This window comes from Oncorhynchus kisutch, linkage group LG21 (genome assembly GCF_002021735.2).
Source record: "Oncorhynchus kisutch isolate 150728-3 linkage group LG21, Okis_V2, whole genome shotgun sequence".
Taxonomy (NCBI): Eukaryota; Metazoa; Chordata; class Actinopteri; order Salmoniformes; family Salmonidae; genus Oncorhynchus; species Oncorhynchus kisutch.
This window is the reverse complement of record NC_034194.2, coordinates 46,078,944-46,090,087: the sequence shown is the minus strand read 5'-3', so window position 1 is coordinate 46,090,087 and position 11,144 is coordinate 46,078,944.

Below are 11,144 nucleotides of genomic sequence, written 5' to 3'. Positions count from 1 at the left end.
AACAACACCTGTCTCAACATGTCCTAACAACACCTGTCTCAACATGTCCTCCTAACAACACCTGTCTCAACATGTCCTCCTAACAACACCTGTCTCAACATGTCCTCCTAACAACACCTGTCTCAACATGTCCTCCTAACAACACCTGTCTCAACATGTCCTCCTAACAACACCTGTCTCAACATGTCCTCCTAACAACACCTGTCTCAACATGTCCTCCTAACAACACCTGTCTCAACATGTCCTCCTAACAACACCTGTCTCAACATGTCCTCCTAACAACACCTGTCTCAACATGTCCTCCTAACAACACCTGTCTCAACATGTCCTCCTAACAACACCTGTCTCAACATGTCCTCCTAACAACACCTGTCTCAACATGTCCTCCTAACAACACCTGTCTCAACATGTCCTCCTAACAACACCTGTCTCAACATGTCCTCCTAACAACACCTGTCTCAACATGTCCTCCTAACAACACCTGTCTCAACATGTCCTCCTAACAACACCTGTCTCAACATGTCCTCCTAACAACACCTGTCTCAACATGTCCTCCTAACAACACCTGTCTCAACATGTCCTCCTAACAACACCTGTCTCAACATATCCTAACAACACCTGTCTCAACATGTCCTCCTAACAACACCTGTCTCAACATATCCTAACAACACCTGTCTCAACATGTCCTCCTAACAACACCTGTCTCAACATGTCCTCCTAACAACACCTGTCTCAACATGTCCTCCTAACAACACCTGTCTCAACATTCCTCCTAACAACACCTGTCTCAACATGTCCTCCTAACAACACCTGTCTCAACATGTCCTCCTAACAACACCTGTCTCAACATGTCCTCCTAACAACACCTGTCTCAACATGTCCTCCTAACAACACCTGTCTCAACATGTCCTCCTAACAACACCTGTCTCAACATATCCTAACAACACCTGTCTCAACATGTCCTCCTAACAACACCTGTCTCAACATGTCCTCCTAACAACACCTGTCTCAACATGTCCTCCTAACAACACCTGTCTCAACATGTCCTCCTAACAACACCTGTCTCAACATGTCCTCCTAACAACACCTGTCTCAACATGTCCTCCTAACAACACCTGTCTCAACATGTCCTCCTAACAACACCTGTCTCAACATGTCCTCCTAACAACACCTGTCTCAACATATCCTAACAACACCTGTCTCAACATGTCCTCCTAACAACACCTGTCTCAACATGTCCTCCTAACAACACCTGTCTCAACATGTCCTCCTAACAACACCTGTCTCAACATGTCCTCCTAACAACACCTGTCTCAACATGTCCTCCTAACAACACCTGTCTCAACATGTCCTCCTAACAACACCTGTCTCAACATGTCCTCCTAACAACACCTGTCTCAACATATCCTAACAACACCTGTCTCAACATGTCCTCCTAACAACACCTGTCTCAACATGTCCTCCTAACAACACCTGTCTCAACATGTCCTCCTAACAACACCTGTCTCAACATGTCCTCCTAACAACACCTGTCTCAACATGTCCTCCTAACAACACCTGTCTCAACATGTCCTCCTAACAACACCTGTCTCAACATATCCTCCTAACAACACCTGTCTCAACATGTCCTCCTAACAACACCTGTCTCAACATGTCCTCCTAACAACACCTGTCTCAACATATCCTCCTAACAACACCTGTCTCAACATGTCCTCCTAACAACACCTGTCTCAACATGTCCTCCTAACAACACCTGTCTCAACATCCTCCTAACAACACCTGTCTCAACATGTCCTCCTAACAACACCTGTCTCAACATGTCCTCCTAACAACACCTGTCTCAACATATCCTCCTAACAACACCTGTCTCAACATGTCCTCCTAACAACACCTGTCTCAACATGTCCTCCTAACAACACCTGTCTCAACATTCCTAACAACACCTGTCTCAACATGTCCTCCTAACAACACCTGTCTCAACATGTCCTCCTAACAACACCTGTCTCAACATTCCTCCTAACAACACCTGTCTCAACATATCCTCCTAACAACACCTGTCTCAACATGTCCTCCTAACAACACCTGTCTCAACATATCCTCCTAACAACACCTGTCTCAACATATCCTCCTAACAACACCTGTCTCAACATGTCCTCCTAACAACACCTGTCTCAACATGTCCTCCTAACAACACCTGTCTCAACATTATCCTAACAACACCTGTCTCAACATGTCCTCCTAACAACACCTGTCTCAACATGTCCTCCTAACAACACCTGTCTCAACATGTCCTCCTAACAACACCTGTCTCAACATGTCCTCCTAACAACACCTGTCTCAACATGTCCTCCTAACAACACCTGTCTCAACATATCCTCCTAACAACACCTGTCTCAACATGTCCTCCTAACAACACCTGTCTCAACATGTCCTCCTAACAACACCTGTCTCAACATGTCCTCCTAACAACACCTGTCTCAACATATCCTCCTAACAACACCTGTCTCAACATGTCCTCCTAACAACACCTGTCTCAACATATCCTCCTAACAACACCTGTCTCAACATATCCTCCTAACAACACCTGTCTCAACATGTCCTCCTAACAACACCTGTCTCAACATGTCCTCCTAACAACACCTGTCTCAACATTCCTCCTAACAACACCTGTCTCAACATGTCCTCCTAACAACACCTGTCTCAACATGTCCTCCTAACAACACCTGTCTCAACATGTCCTCCTAACAACACCTGTCTCAACATGTCCTCCTAACAACACCTGTCTCAACATGTCCTCCTAACAACACCTGTCTCAACATATCCTCCTAACAACACCTGTCTCAACATGTCCTCCTAACAACACCTGTCTCAACATGTCCTCCTAACAACACCTGTCTCAACATATCCTCCTAACAACACCTGTCTCAACATATCCTCCTAACAACACCTGTCTCAACATGTCCTCCTAACAACACCTGTCTCAACATGTCCTCCTAACAACACCTGTCCCAACATTATCCTAACAACACCTGTCTCAACATGTCCTCCTAACAACACCTGTCTCAACATTATCCTAACAACACCTGTCTCAACATGTCCTCCTAACAACACCTGTCTCAACATGTCCTCCTAACAACACCTGTCTCAACATGTCCTCCTAACAACACCTGCCTCAACATGTCCTCCTAACAACACCTGTCTCAACATGTCCTCCTAACAACACCTGTCTCAACATATCCTAACAACACCTGTCTCAACATGTCCTCCTAACAACACCTGTCTCAACATATCCTAACAACACCTGTCTCAACATGTCCTCCTAACAACACCTGTCTCAACATGTCCTCCTAACAACACCTGTCTCAACATATCCTCCTAACAACACCTGTCTCAACATGTCCTAACAACACCTGTCTCAACATGTCCTCCTAACAACACCTGTCTCAACATGTCCTCCTAACAACACCTGTCTCAACATGTCCTCCTAACAACACCTGTCTCAACATGTCCTCCTAACAACACCTGTCTCAACATGTCCTCCTAACAACACCTGTCTCAACATATCCTAACAACACCTGTCTCAACATGTCCTCCTAACAACACCTGTCTCAACATGTCCTCCTAACAACACCTGTCTCAACATGTCCTCCTAACAACACCTGTCTCAACATGTCCTCCTAACAACACCTGTCTCAACATGTCCTCCTAACAACACCTGTCTCAACATATCCTCCTAACAACACCTGTCTCAACATATCCTCCTAACAACACCTGTCTCAACATGTCCTCCTAACAACACCTGTCTCAACATATCCTCCTAACAACACCTGTCTCAACATATCCTCCTAACAACACCTGTCTCAACATGTCCTCCTAACAACACCTGTCTCAACATGTCCTCCTAACAACACCTGTCTCAACATATCCTCCTAACAACACCTGTCTCAACATGTCCTCCTAACAACACCTGTCTCAACATATCCTCCTAACAACACCTGTCTCAACATATCCTCCTAACAACACCTGTCTCAACATGTCCTCCTAACAACACCTGTCTCAACATGTCCTCCTAACAACACCTGTCTCAACATTATCCTAACAACACCTGTCTCAACATGTCCTCCTAACAACACCTGTCTCAACATATCCTCCTAACAACACCTGTCTCAACATATCCTCCTAACAACACCTGTCTCAACATATCCTCCTAACAACACCTGTCTCAACATGTCCTCCTAACAACACCTGTCTCAACATGTCCTCCTAACAACACCTGTCTCAACATGTCCTCCTAACAACACCTGTCTCAACATATCCTCCTAACAACACCTGTCTCAACATATCCTCCTAACAACACCTGTCTCAACATGTCCTCCTAACAACACCTGTCTCAACATGTCCTCCTAACAACACCTGTCTCAACATATCCTCCTAACAACACCTGTCTCAACATGTCCTCCTAACAACACCTGTCTCAACATATCCTCCTAACAACACCTGTCTCAACATATCCTCCTAACAACACCTGTCTCAACATGTCCTCCTAACAACACCTGTCTCAACATGTCCTCCTAACAACACCTGTCTCAACATTATCCTAACAACACCTGTCTCAACATGTCCTCCTAACAACACCTGTCTCAACATATCCTCCTAACAACACCTGTCTCAACATGTCCTCCTAACAACACCTGTCTCAACATATCCTCCTAACAACACCTGTCTCAACATGTCCTCCTAACAACACCTGTCTCAACATATCCTCCTAACAACACCTGTCTCAACATATCCTCCTAACAACACCTGTCTCAACATGTCCTCCTAACAACACCTGTCTCAACATGTCCTCCTAACAACACCTGTCTCAACATTATCCTAACAACACCTGTCTCAACATGTCCTCCTAACAACACCTGTCTCAACATATCCTAACAACACCTGTCTCAACATGTCCTCCTAACAACACCTGTCTCAACATGTCCTCCTAACAACACCTGTCTCAACATGTCCTCCTAACAACACCTGTCTCAACATATCCTCCTAACAACACCTGTCTCAACATATCCTCCTAACAACACCTGTCTCAACATGTCCTCCTAACAACACCTGTCTCAACATGTCCTCCTAACAACACCTGTCCCAACATTATCCTAACAACACCTGTCTCAACATGTCCTCCTAACAACACCTGTCTCAACATTATCCTAACAACACCTGTCTCAACATGTCCTCCTAACAACACCTGTCTCAACATGTCCTCCTAACAACACCTGTCTCAACATGTCCTCCTAACAACACCTGTCTCAACATGTCCTCCTAACAACACCTGTCTCAACATGTCCTCCTAACAACACCTGTCTCAACATATCCTAACAACACCTGTCTCAACATGTCCTCCTAACAACACCTGTCTCAACATATCCTAACAACACCTGTCTCAACATGTCCTCCTAACAACACCTGTCTCAACATGTCCTCCTAACAACACCTGTCTCAACATGTCCTCCTAACAACACCTGTCTCAACATGTCCTCCTAACAACACCTGTCTCAACATGTCCTCCTAACAACACCTGTCTCAACATGTCCTCCTAACAACACCTGTCTCAACATATCCTCCTAACAACACCTGTCTCAACATGTCCTCCTAACAACACCTGTCTCAACATGTCCTCCTAACAACACCTGTCTCAACATATCCTAACAACACCTGTCTCAACATGTCCTCCTAACAACACCTGTCTCAACATGTCCTCCTAACAACACCTGTCTCAACATATCCTAACAACACCTGTCTCAACATGTCCTCCTAACAACACCTGTCTCAACATTATCCTAACAACACCTGTCTCAACATGTCCTCCTAACAACACCTGTCTCAACATGTCCTCCTAACAACACCTGTCTCAACATGTCCTCCTAACAACACCTGTCTCAACATATCCTCCTAACAACACCTGTCTCAACATATCCTCCTAACAACACCTGTCTCAACATGTCCTCCTAACAACACCTGTCTCAACATGTCCTCCTAACAACACCTGTCTCAACATTCCTCCTAACAACACCTGTCTCAACATGTCCTCCTAACAACACCTGTCTCAACATTATCCTAACAACACCTGTCTCAACATGTCCTCCTAACAACACCTGTCTCAACATGTCCTCCTAACAACACCTGTCTCAACATGTCCTCCTAACAACACCTGTCTCAACATGTCCTCCTAACAACACCTGTCTCAACATGTCCTCCTAACAACACCTGTCTCAACATATCCTAACAACACCTGTCTCAACATGTCCTCCTAACAACACCTGTCTCAACATGTCCTCCTAACAACACCTGTCTCAACATGTCCTCCTAACAACACCTGTCTCAACATATCCTAACAACACCTGTCTCAACATGTCCTCCTAACAACACCTGTCTCAACATATCCTCCTAACAACACCTGTCTCAACATATCCTCCTAACAACACCTGTCTCAACATATCCTCCTAACAACACCTGTCTCAACATATCCTCCTAACAACACCTGTCTCAACATATCCTCCTAACAACACCTGTCTCAACATATCCTCCTAACAACACCTGTCTCAACATGTCCTCCTAACAACACCTGTCTCAACATATCCTCCTAACAACACCTGTCTCAACATGTCCTCCTAACAACACCTGTCTCAACATATCCTCCTAACAACACCTGTCTCAACATATCCTCCTAACAACACCTGTCTCAACATGTCCTCCTAACAACACCTGTCTCAACATGTCCTCCTAACAACACCTGTCCCAACATTATCCTAACAACACCTGTCTCAACATGTCCTCCTAACAACACCTGTCTCAACATTATCCTAACAACACCTGTCTCAACATGTCCTCCTAACAACACCTGTCTCAACATGTCCTCCTAACAACACCTGTCTCAACATGTCCTCCTAACAACACCTGTCTCAACATGTCCTCCTAACAACACCTGTCTCAACATGTCCTCCTAACAACACCTGTCTCAACATATCCTAACAACACCTGTCTCAACATGTCCTCCTAACAACACCTGTCTCAACATATCCTAACAACACCTGTCTCAACATGTCCTCCTAACAACACCTGTCTCAACATGTCCTCCTAACAACACCTGTCTCAACATGTCCTCCTAACAACACCTGTCTCAACATGTCCTCCTAACAACACCTGTCTCAACATGTCCTCCTAACAACACCTGTCTCAACATATCCTAACAACACCTGTCTCAACATGTCCTCCTAACAACACCTGTCTCAACATATCCTAACAACACCTGTCTCAACATGTCCTCCTAACAACACCTGTCTCAACATGTCCTCCTAACAACACCTGTCTCAACATGTCCTCCTAACAACACCTGTCTCAACATGTCCTCCTAACAACACCTGTCTCACATGTCCTCCTAACAACACCTGTCTCAACATGTCCTCCTAACAACACCTGTCTCAACATATCCTCCTAACAACACCTGCCTCAACATGTCCTCCTAACAACACCTGCCTCAACATGTCCTCCTAACAACACCTGTCTCAACATATCCTAACAACACCTGTCTCAACATGTCCTCCTAACAACACCTGTCTCAACATGTCCTCCTAACAACACCTGTCTCAACATATCCTAACAACACCTGTCTCAACATGTCCTCCTAACAACACCTGTCTCAACATTATCCTAAACAACACCTGTCTCAACATGTCTCCTAACAACACCTGTCTCAACATGTCCTCCTAACAACACCTGTCTCAACATATCCTCCTAACAACACCTGTCTCAACATATCCTCCTAACAACACCTGTCTCAACATTATCCTCCTAACAACACCTGTCTCAACATGTCCTCCTAACAACACCTGTCTCAACATGTCCTCCTAACAACACCTGTCCCAACATTAACCTAACAACACCTGTCTCAACATGTCCTCCTAACAACACCTGTCTCAACATTATCCTAACAACACCTGTCTCAACATGTCCTCCTAACAACACCTGTCTCAACATGTCCTCCTAACAACACCTGTCTCAACATGTCCTCCTAACAACACCTGCCTCAACATGTCCTCCTAACAACACCTGTCTCAACATGTCCTCCTAACAACACCTGTCTCAACATGTCCTCCTAACAACACCTGTCTCAACATGTCCTCCTAACAACACCTGTCTCAACATGTCCTCCTAACAACACCTGTCTCAACATGTCCTCCTAACAACACCTGTCTCAACATATCCTAACAACACCTGTCTCAACATGTCCTCCTAACAACACCTGTCTCAACATATCCTCCTAACAACACCTGTCTCAACATATCCTCCTAACAACACCTGTCTCAACATATCCTCCTAACAACACCTGTCTCAACATATTCTCCTAACAACACCTGTCTCAACATATCCTCCTAACAACACCTGTCTCAACATATCCTCCTAACAACACCTGTCTCAACATGTCCTCCTAACAACACCTGTCTCAACATGTCCTCCTAACAACACCTGTCTCAACATGTCCTCCTAACAACACCTGTCTCAACATATCCTAACAACACCTGTCTCAACATGTCCTCCTAACAACACCTGTCTCAACATATCCTCCTAACAACACCTGTCTCAACATGTCCTCCTAACAACACCTGTCTCAACATGTCCTCCTAACAACACCTGTATTAATCTTCTTTTGTTTGAAACGGTTCTGTCATGTTAAGCACGTTTAACCTGATTATGCACAGGCCTATAGAAGTAGGCCTAGTCTACCTGCCTGCGCGCAAATGCAGGCCTAGAAATGTCCCCATTTGGGGTTCTGATAGTGATTCTGATTGTCTCGTCACCACCAGTGATCTGTGGCGCTTCTCAAAGTCATTTTTACTTCACCACAAACAGCAACTAAACAAAGTCTGTTTTTATAATTAATTGAGAAGGACAATAGTTCCTCAAAGTATTTTAAAAAAAATATTTCCAGCTCCACTCGGCATGAAAGGGAAAAATGGATATGATCCAGTGGAAACTATTAAAATATCTGATTGCTTTGAATCCTTTGTGCAAATAGCCTCCGACTGTGTCTGTCCAGAGCTCACAGGAAATATTTGATCGTTTGGAGGTGATTTATTTTTATCTGGATGTTTTCTACCTGCAGGCTTTGTGCTATTTTTACATCGTTGGAGGAAAAGTTACTTTTGTATTTGACAAGGAGATACAAAGACTTGGAAATGAAATGCAAGTGTTCCACGGTAATGTGCACATGAAGATCAGAACTGGCATGGAGAGAGAGGAGGGGGAGATCGAGAGAGAGAGAGGAGGGGGAGATCGAGAGAGAGGAGGAGAGAGAGGGGGGATAGAGAGAGAGGGGGGGAGGGAGATAGAGAGAGGGGGGGGAGGGAATGAGAGAGAGAGAGGGGGGGGGGGGAGAGGGTGAGAGAGAGAGGGGGGTGGGTGGATGGGAAAGAGGGTGAGAGAGGTGGAGAGAGAGAGGGAGGGAGGTGGAGAGAGAGAGTAGACTCACATTGCTGTCTGGGGTCAGAGTCTGTAGTCATGTAATTAGTTGGCAGCAACCCAGTGACCCTGTTGACAATAGCAGGGTATTCTGGTGGGAGAGCCTCTTTGACACCTCTTCTACTGTTCTGGTGTTTTGTATCCTTTATTTAACCAGGAAAGTCACCTTGAGATTGACATCTCTTTTGCCCCTAGATGCCGATCTTGATGAGTTGCCCCTAGATGCTGATCTTGATGAGTTGCCCCTAGATGCTGATCTTGATGAGTTGCCCCTAGATGCTGATCTTGATGAGTTGCCCCTATATGCTGATCTTGATGAGTTGCCCCTAGATGCTGATCTTGATGAGTTTCCCCTAGATGCTGATCTTGATGAGTTGCCCCATAGACGCTACACTCGCATTAACATCTGCTAACCATGTATATGTGTCCAATAACATTTGATTTGAAATGTTTACTTACAAGTCCTTAACCAACAAGGCAGCTCAAGAAATAGAGCTAAGAAAATATTTACGAAATAAACTGCACTGTAGTAGTTACAGATCCATACAGCCTCCATCCTACTAAACTACACTGTAGTAGTTACAGATCCATACAGCCTCCATCCTACTAAACTACACTGTAGTAGTTACAGATCCATACAGCCTCCATCCTACTAAACTACACTGTAGTAGTTACAGATCCATATAGCTATGGAGCCTCCATCCTACTAAACTACACTGTAGTAGTTACAGATCCATACAACCTCCATCCTACTAAACTACACTGTAGTAGTTACAGATCCATACAACCTCCATCCTACTAAACTACACTGTAGTAGTTACAGACCCATACAGCCTCCATCCTACTAAACTACACTGTAGTAGTTACAGATCCATACAACCTCCATCCTACTAAACTACACTGTAGTAGTTACAGATCCATACAACCTCCATCCTACTAAACTACACTGTAGTAGTTACAGATCCATACAGCCTCCATCCTACTAAACTACACTGTAGTAGTTACAGATCCATACAGCCTCCATCCTACTAAACTACACTGTAGTAGTTATAGACCCATACAGCCTCCATCCTACTAAACTACACTGTAGTAGTTACAGACCCATACAGCCTCCATCCTACTAAACTACACTGTAGTAGTTACAGACCCATACAGCCTCCATCCTACTAAACTACACTGTAGTAGTTACAGATCCATACAACCTCCATCCTACTAAACTACACTGTAGTAGTTACAGACCCATACAGCCTCCATCCTACTAAACTACACTGTAGTAGTTACAGATCCATACAGCCTCCATCCTACTAAACTACACTGTAGTAGTTACAGATCCATACAACCTCCATCCTACTAAACTACACTGTAGTAGTTACAGATCCATACAGCCTCCATCCTACTAAACTACACTGTAGTAGTTACAGATCCATACAACCTCCATCCTACTAAACTACACTGTAGTAGTTACAGACCCATACAGCCTCCATCCTACTAAACTACACTGTAGTAGTTACAGATCCATACAGCCTCCATCCTACTAAACTACACTGTAGTAGTTACAGACCCATACAGCCTCCATCCTACTAAACTACACTGTAGTAGTTACAGATGCATACAGCCTCCATCCTACTAAA